This window comes from Triticum dicoccoides, chromosome 5B, assembly GCF_002162155.2.
Source record: "Triticum dicoccoides isolate Atlit2015 ecotype Zavitan chromosome 5B, WEW_v2.0, whole genome shotgun sequence".
NCBI classification, from domain to species: domain Eukaryota; kingdom Viridiplantae; phylum Streptophyta; class Magnoliopsida; order Poales; family Poaceae; genus Triticum; species Triticum dicoccoides.
Window position 1 is genome coordinate 626,231,298 of NC_041389.1, and position 9,234 is coordinate 626,240,531.

General features: G+C 46.5%; 2 pseudogenes; both read right to left on the minus strand.

Annotated features, from left to right (window-relative positions):
• Window positions 1–4,713, minus strand: part of LOC119310303 — a 7,659-nt pseudogene extending 2,946 nt beyond the window's left edge.
• Window positions 4,714–7,555: 2,842 nt separating this feature from the next.
• On the minus strand, window positions 7,556–9,025 carry LOC119310304 (annotated as a pseudogene).
• Window positions 9,026–9,234: the final 209 nt, after the last annotated feature.

The window sequence follows — 9,234 nt, forward strand, 5'->3', positions numbered from 1 at the left end:
CTTTAGTACGACCCTTTAGTCCCGGTTCGGAACCGGGACTAGTGGGCCTTATGAACCGGGACAAATGAGCCTTTTTCTACTAGTGAGGGTTGATCTTTGCGAGGCACCCGACATGGATCACGGTGTACTCACTGAAGGTGGAGGTCCCAACAAAGTGGAAGATCGGTTTCCCATTAATGTTGAAGCGAGACTCTCCATCACCAATCCACGTTGATCCTGAGGAGGTCAGAAAGGTTGCTCTCCTCTGACTTACAGTGGGCACACTCCTTGCACTAGCTGGTGAAAACCGGGAGGACATGGTCACCCGGCATGAGTTCAGTAACGCCCTCTCCAACGCTCTCAACAATGCTGCAACAAGAAGCAAGTTAGTAAAAAGAGTTAGCAGAAAAGATAAACCACGAAAAGCAAACATAATACTGTTCAATAAAATGCAGAAAAGGTCCACTAAGAAAATTGACAACTGACGAGGAAATTAGCCACTCAAAAAAGTCGCAAAATGAGTAAAGTAGTTAAGTACTGATTGTTTTATTTTTGGAAAATTATAAATATAAATGGGGTGAAGATATAACGAGGAGATTAGTAGCTTACAGAACATGGGAAAATAACTAGTCCAAAATCATGATCAACAGAACCCCGGGAAGACCTATACTCAACTGTCAGGGCTTACGGCAGGGAGCACCACTATCACCTATGCTATTCATACTCATCATGGAGCCGTTACAGAGAATGTTCCAGATGGCAGCGCAGAGTGGAATCCTCTCACCCCTTGCTCAGAGAGGGATGGCACAAAGGGTTTCAATGTTCGCAGACGATGTTATCAGGGCCGGTCCTGAGATTTCAGGGGCCCTGGGCGAAATTATAATTGGGGGCCCTTGATGGCCCTTAGTATAGATATCTATTTATAAATCATTATATGTAGATATAATTTGTATCAAAGAAAAAATTAAGTGCATATCAAATAATGTATTACATATTCCTTCAAAAAATCTCCTCATATTCTGAGATGGAAAATCGCTAATGATATTATCAATATCAATTTCATCAAGCATGTTTTTCTCAATGCATAATGTTGCCAAGCTGTTGTAACCCTTTGTCAATTTGTTTCATGCTTTCTCAGTCCAGTGCTCAGTTCATTCCAAGAGTTTATGTTGGTAATATGGTCAACACTAGCTGCATGTTTCGGTCTCGCATTAATATGCTTCCAATCACAAAACCCCTCATGCCTCAATGCACTTTTGCATTTGTCAGAATTGAAAAGCTTACATCACAATGAAAACACTTTTTTGCGCCTTTTGAAATAACTGACCATTTCCTATCACGCACTTCTCAATTGCACATATTTCTTGAGTAATGCGTATATGAAAAATGTCTTGAATTTTCATCCAAAGAATATTTAGTGTTTTCTTCTTTCCTTTTAGGCCCCTTTTCCACTAATATATCCCTCAATTTATTTTCAAGATTACCCAAATTGCTTAGATCATAAATATCCACAGTAATAACCGGTTCGTCATCAACACTAGCAAATTATGTCGCAGATGAATTAAATATGGACGCAGGATCGCTCACATTGGTATCATCAATGTTGATGTCAACATCATCTTCTGTAGGAGAATGACCATCATTTTTCTGATTGGCACTAGTTTGGTCATCCATAAGAACTATCACCAACTCGTCTAGATTTTTTGAAGTGCTCGGATGGCTCTTATGATTTATTAAGAAGGGATCCTTTCATGTCATCTACCTCCTTCCTTTTTCTTTTATCACATCCAGATGGATACTTTACACCCGAACCCAATATGGCAGTGCTGAAATTGAAAGGAACACTAAAATTAGTGCAAAAAATTAAAATATTGGATTAATTACAGAAGATCTTCACCTAATATCATGACAAAATCTGCTAGGGCATAGTATAGTACCTTCTCTCCGTAGTCTAATATGGCTATGTGCGCGCGTTTGATCACCCTGGCAACAATTCCCTATTGACCTGTTCGAGAATTCGGAAATCAGGATTAGAAAAAGAAAGAAACAGGAAGAAGAACAGGCAAGGGCAGAAGGCGCGCACGAGGAGACGTACCTGCCGTAGTCGTCGCGCCGTTCGTCAGGAGGCGGAGTTGAAGTCTTGAAGACGAATAGCGGTCGGCGGAACATGCAAAAGGGCAGGGAACGAGACGATCGAGGATCCGAAGGAAAAGGAAATCGTGCGTGAATCGAGCGATTTCTTTCACATCATCTGCCTGTACGTGCAAACATGGGCCAAGCCCATCATCTCTCCCTTTCTTTCCTAGGCCTAGCACGTGAGTCACACGAGAGGAGCAGAGGCTGGGGCGTTGCTGAGTTTGGCTTCAATTTCTTTTGGTCGTAGTATATACTTGTGTACCCTACATACACGTACCTGGAGGGCCCCCCCTGGCGTTTGGGGGCCCGGGGCGGCCGCCCCGTTCGCCCCCCCTCAGGGCCGGCCCTGGATGTTATGATCTTCCTAAAACCGGAGATAGTGGGCCTAAAAGCATGTGCTGCCATCCTTCAGCTCTTCGGAAATGCTTCTGGCTTGCGAGTCAATCTCGCCAAATGTGCAGCAATGCCGATTAGGTGCAACAAGAGACAGATGGAGCAGGTAATCCACATCCTGGGATGCCCGATTGGTACTTTCCCGTGCAAATATCTGGGCCTTCCCTTCACTGTGAGAAAGCAGACAGCGGTGCAGCTATCTGGGCTGGTTGACCAGCTGGCAGCTTGCTTACCGAGTTGGAAAGCCGCCAATATGCCGAAAAGTGGAAGAATGGTCCTTGTCAAGTCAGTGTTATGTGCAATACCAATCGACGCGATGATGGCCCTGGACATTCCAAACAAGACACTTGGAGCAATGGTCAAGATATGCAGAGGCTTCTTATGGAAGGGAAAGGCTCAAGCGAGTGGTGGACAGTGTGCAGTGTCCTGGGAAGAGGTCTGTACGCCACATTGGGCAGGTGGTTTAGGCCTACCAAACTTGCACTGGCTGAATGTCGCCATGCAGGCGCGATGGCCGTGGCTCAAGAGGTCAGACCCTGCGAGGCCGTGGAGCGAGTTCGACATTCAGGTGCCTTGCGACTCCATGGACTTATTCAGAGCGGCCACCCACTCTATCGTGGGCAACGGAAATACAACCCTCTTCTGGGAGCACAGATGGGTCGAGGGCCTCAGGGTGGAAGAGATAGCGCCTAGCCTCTATGGCCTGGTGAGGCAAAACACGAGAGCCACTAGAACGGTCTCCAAAGGAATGACGAATGGAGTCTGGGCCACGGATATTGGACCTGAGCTCTCACCACAATTGCTACAGGAATACTTACTACTGTGGGAGCGGATAGCGGGGATCCAACTGGACCAAGACAGAGGCGACTCGGTGCGCTGGGCATGGGAAGCAAATGGAATTTTCTCAACACAATCGGCATACAGTTCAAGATTTTGGGGCCGTCAGACCACACCGGCAGCACAGTTCACATGGAAGTCCAGGGCGGCGCTGAGATGCAGATTCTTTGCATGGCTTGCCCTACGTAACAGATGCTGGACATCTGACTGATTAGCACGGCGTGGACTAGACCACCAAGAAGCCTGCCCGTTCTGCAACCAAGCGGAGGAGACCATAGATCACATCCTCGCCCAATGTGTCTTTGCAAGGGAGGTATGGTATGGACCTGGACCTGCACGACAATGAACAAACAAGAGTGGATACCAACTGGGGATACACGGCTTATAGAGTGGTGCCCAAATAAGGGTGGAAGCAATGGAGACGGAAAAGATGTCCGTGCCCTCGTCCTACTTGTGATGTGGGAATTATGGAAACATCGCAATGCGATCGTGTTCGATGGTGCAACACCATCGGTGGAAGGGGTACTCCGCAAAATCGAGGCCGAGGGTAGATCATGGAAGGCAGCAGGCATCATCAAGGCGGATGAGCAGAGTTTCTTTGGAGCTCTAATGGTGGGTAGTGACGCGAGAAGTTAGCAGCGTGGACACGTGGAGTTGGGTCTATTATATGTATATGTAAACCCAACGTGGAGGGGCTCTTTACCCCCTCTCTCTTCTATAATATAAAGTACGCACACTCGTGCGTATTCGAGAAAAAAACTTTATAGTGTAAGCTTGTTTCATGGATGACGCTATCCTATGATTCTTCGTATGCTGTATGTAGGTATCAATCTAATACCAGTGACTGATCAGTGTTCAGGATGACTATAATTAGATCGAAGCCAGTGTGAATAAATAATGATTTAAGATTCAAGATTCCTCCAAGCAACAAAACTGAAAGAGAGAGGATGCATACCCTCCAGGATCCTAGGGAAAACCGGAGTTTGGCCGTGCACAAATCAAAGCAGAACATCACCAAGTTAATTAGCCACTGAGATGCATCACAATTACACCATTGGGAACACACAAAACTCTGTGTGGATACCTTGGCTTCCCAGAAGTAGACGTCAGTGTGGCAGAGGACAGTGTAGAGGATCTTGACTCACACCCCCATGGCCTGTGGCGGCGGCACCTCCACCTCCTCGATCGTACAGGCTTCCCGGCCTCCCATGCCACCGCCACTGCGATCACGCACGAACCAGACCAATTAGATGATCTCCATTCAACAATTCCAGGGCTTCTTAACATGAAATCAAAATCAGATGAAACTAACTAGTACTGTTTCAGGAACAGACCTTTGCACTTGATCACCTTCCTGGCGGCCGCCATCCCTGTCCCCGGCGGTTGCTGGCTCCAAGAACTCTAAGAGGAAGGTGGATCTCTGTTGCTGTTTCTGCTTTGCAGTTCGTTGATTGTAGATCTTGGTGAGGAACGAAGGTGACCAAAACCGGGGCGATCCAGAAAACCAACTGGGTCCTCATTTTGCAACGGTCCACGACCTGAAGCATCGTCATTAATTTTGCTAGAATACTATAGTAGGCAGCTGAAATAGCTCATGGTTCTCTGCATCTGCCGGATCAGTGCATGTATGGTGGATTCCTGGCCGCCGGATTTCAGTTTTACTACAAGTCTTTAGTGCACGCTTTGTTGCGCTGAAGAATGTCACGCATGTACATTTCATTAAGAGCTTCCAAAACTTGAGCTTCCTAAAGGTGGTTTGTTCTAGAAGTAGGGATCAAAAGTCAGAAGCAACATCAGCTTGCAAATATGGTAACAGAAAACTCTCTGAAATATCACTAAACACTATAAAATCACAATAATCACAAGCAACTTACGGCAAACAAAAAAAATCGTGCCAAAGAACACAATGGAATAGATCTCAAACAATCTCAGGAGCTTTTGTTCTCCCCTTGGGTTTCATGGAATTTATGCAAGAACCTGATCCCCTTAAACCGCAACATAAACTTCCCGCTTCAGAGTAGTTGTCTAGGCGTACAACAAACAGTAATATCTTGAGATAAATGGCTCAGCGTCCTCCCTTTTTCCTTTTCTATAAGTGATTTATGTCGAAGCTCTAGAAACAGCTTTGAGGCTGTTGCATCACACAGAAACTCATCAGCACATAAATTAAGAACAAAATCTCATTTGATCTATACGCGCATACCTTGTTCTTGGTTGATTTATCATCCCACATTGTTACAATGCTTCCATGTATAGCTCCAGGGATGAGATCACATATGCAAACATAACAGATCTCTAACTAGGATAACCGCAAAAATAAATTGACAAAGCAGTTCCTCAAAATCTCAATAAAAACGACTTAATATAACAAAGTTCGTGAAAACGCAAGCCTCGCAAAATAGTAGTGTTTCTTTTCTGTTGACACATCAAAAAAAGGAACGCACAAGGCCACATCAATATATACCATATTACTTTGCAAATCATAGAAAAATGTTGATTGCACGAATTAGGGGGTGCTTGGACCACCAATGGAACTTTTAGTTTCTACGTTATGCATTATTTATGGCAAAACATTATTTGGCTTAGAAAACACTGTACTGATTTTAGTTTGTGATACTGATGAAAAGTGCATGACATGATATGTACTACTAAATATTTCTGCAATATTTAACTATGATTAATTAGATTTGTACCATTTCGAAGAGGTTTGCAAACAACATACTACATGATAGTCAAGGTAAAAAAGGCAGGTTCAGACTCGGGACATGATGTAGGCATAAAACATCATAACATCCAGAAATGAAGCTTACCAAATTAAATCGAAGAAATCTTTTGTGTCTACCGCAGATAGGTTTCTCCTTCTATAATTCAAAGCTTCTCCTGATTTACTATAAGAGACATCATGATTCACCCCACTGGTATGCTTAGCTCTCCCGGTTCCAATAACTGTTTATGGTAAATGAATGGCCTTGGGAGCGGTGACTCTTGAGCCTGGCCAGCCTGAAAATCTGAGGCCACATAATAAAGTAAACAAAAGGGTAAATGTTAGTTCGAACAAGCAAATTGAGCTTAATTGATCATTTTCGACCTGGCATGTAAGAAACATTGTTCATACATAGGTCCTCGTAGAAGTGCCAAATAATTCTGGGCACTAATTCTAGTCCAGCATCATCAGTAATTGACAACAAGGTATGCAATTGAAATTACTTTCAATGTAGTAGCTGTTGGTCCCTATACACATCAAACATAACCTGCATTTGCAATTTGCATCATGGATCACACACAAGAAAATCGAACATGAAACAACTCGGGAACCTGCAAAGGTGGAGAGGCCAAATAAATTCTGTAAGCTATATATGGACTGCCAAGGAATGGAGTCAAGTACTAGTAGTTACTCCGTAAGAATCAGGCTGCTAAATCATCATTGTACGGCCATTACTATTTTTGGAACAATAATAATAATAATCACTCTATGCTTCAGGTATCGAACAACTAAAAATGGATTAGTTATGTATACGTTCTTTCAATGTAATTAATGTACCTAAAGAAATTGATTGAGAATCAAACATGGGCTAAGAATGATGGGAATCATATAAAGAAAATCATGCTACACTGCTAGTACTATATTGCTCATGGTTCGCTTGATTTCATTGGACTTTATCCTACCAATTTATAACAAACTGTCATGATTACATGAGTTATGTGACTAATTTGTTGGATGCTATCTTGAATGGAGCTTTGATAGGTCTTAACCCTGGCGTGAACTCCTGGAGATTCAAGTTGAAGCATGATCCCTTGCTGGTCAGGATCAGAACAAAGTCAAAATATATGAGTCTTGGTCAATGGACAGAGTCCTTGATCTAACAGGATTTACATCTTATTATTTGATCAACTTATAAGGAAAATATTTATTGGTACACTCGTATGACTGTTGTGAGTCATGTAATGATACCAAAAATCAGATTAGAACTTACATTATCATTATATATCATGGAAGGGATGTACAAAGGTCAGAGTATATATCATGGAAGGAGAAGGGGCAGCAGTCTATACAAAACATCAAGGATGTACTAGAAAGTAGGAAGATGCAGATAATTTTGTTTCATCAGTATACTGCCACATCATATGTAAATATCAGAAACAGAAAACCAGTAACAATTTTTGTTTGATAAGCGTTTATATTATTTGAGGTACATATGATAATGCTGTCTGATACACAGTAATTGATGCATAAGACCAGGACCAGAATCACGGAAGACACCGCACCCAGCAGTAGGCCAAGACCAGAATCACGGCAGACGCCACACCAGCAGTAGGCCAAGACCAGAATCACCGCAAACACCACACCCACCGGAGAAACAGAATCATAGCAAAGAGTAACACCCGGCATTCGTCAAACACCCATCATTCGTCCTGAGGCTCAAGCAAGTCACTTGCCGACTCCCTGGATGCAGCAGCGGAGACAATCCACAATACCACGCGGACATACTGCCTCAATCAGACTGCATCTGCTTCCATCCGCGATATTGTACCCCTGAATCTGGCCATCACAATCGTGTCCCAGGTAGATGGTATCAGCAGCAACAGAGGGGTAAGCAGCCTCAGCTGGTACAGAAATTGAGCGGCACATGCCCATGAACACGGCGCGCCCGTTGAAGCCCTTGGCTGGGGCCAGGACCCCAGCTTCCAAATCCACTCTGTAAGCATCATAACTCCTGGCATACTCGCCGTCCAGGCTTAGCTCTCGGTGCACCAGCATCAATTCCCCGCCATTGTCCACCAGGTGAAGGCTTTCAGCCATCCGGGAGAAATCAAATGAGTCGCTCCGGTCAGCGACCAACCGGAGCCGGGGCGGCTGCTGATCCAAGCTGGTCGTCAGCACCATGACGCCCCTGTAGTTGGCGCAGTAGAAGCGCCCCGCAAAAGGCAAAACCGAATTCATGTATTCCTTGTCGACAATGGTCCAACTCTCATTGCCGGGCTTAGCGACGACAAGCCCCCTGGGATCAGAGAAATTGACTGCCACCATGGAGGCGTCGGCAACAAGACCCACGCCAGTCACATTGATTGTTTGTCCTATCTGAGAGCCGCATTGCCTGGACCGATGCTGCCCTGGTCTCAGGAGCGCGGTCACCGGTGGAAGGTCTGTGAGCTGCCGCGTGAGTGGGTTAAGCAGGCGGACGACCAGGGTGGGCTCGACGAGCAGGAGGAGGAGGCCTTCTGGGGTGAGCGCGAGCAACGTGTGCTCCGCGAGCTCCGGGAGGTCCATGCGTATGCACTCGCCTGTAGACACGTTAAGGAAGCGATGGCGGCGGGGCCCGGCAAGCGCCTTGTCAAGCATGATCCACTTGCGGGGGAGGAAGCGGCCGTCCAGGCCACCGGCGCACGGGTCCGGCGAGCACCGCCGCCACGGCCCGCACACGGCGCGGAAGCGGACATAGTCGGCCACGTCGCTGGCGAGGGCAAGCTCGGCGATCAGGCCGGCTGGCCCGTCCCCGATGTTTGCCCAGTCACGGACGGGATCCACGTCGATGGCCACCGAGTATTTTCGCTTGCGTCCAGCTGATTGGGCGTGGGATCGGATGTTGGAGGAAGGGCAGGGGCGGCCCGGATCGCGAAGGGCCCTCGGTCGGTTAGCCGCCCGCCGGGAGGAGATCTGGGCTCCGGAGGTCCCCGCCATCACTGCTTGTCGTCTGACCGCGCCGCCGGCAGAAACCGACGGCGTTAGGGCTAGACCGGCGTGGGGGGACGCAGATCAGATCAGAAGCGGCGGCGGCGGCCTGGATGGGAGTGGGATTTCCCTTTTCTTTCCCCTTTTGTGTAGATGATGAGTGGATAGGCTGGCGGCGGTGGATGCTGAAGCGGAGAGCGACGGCGGCGGTGTGTGCG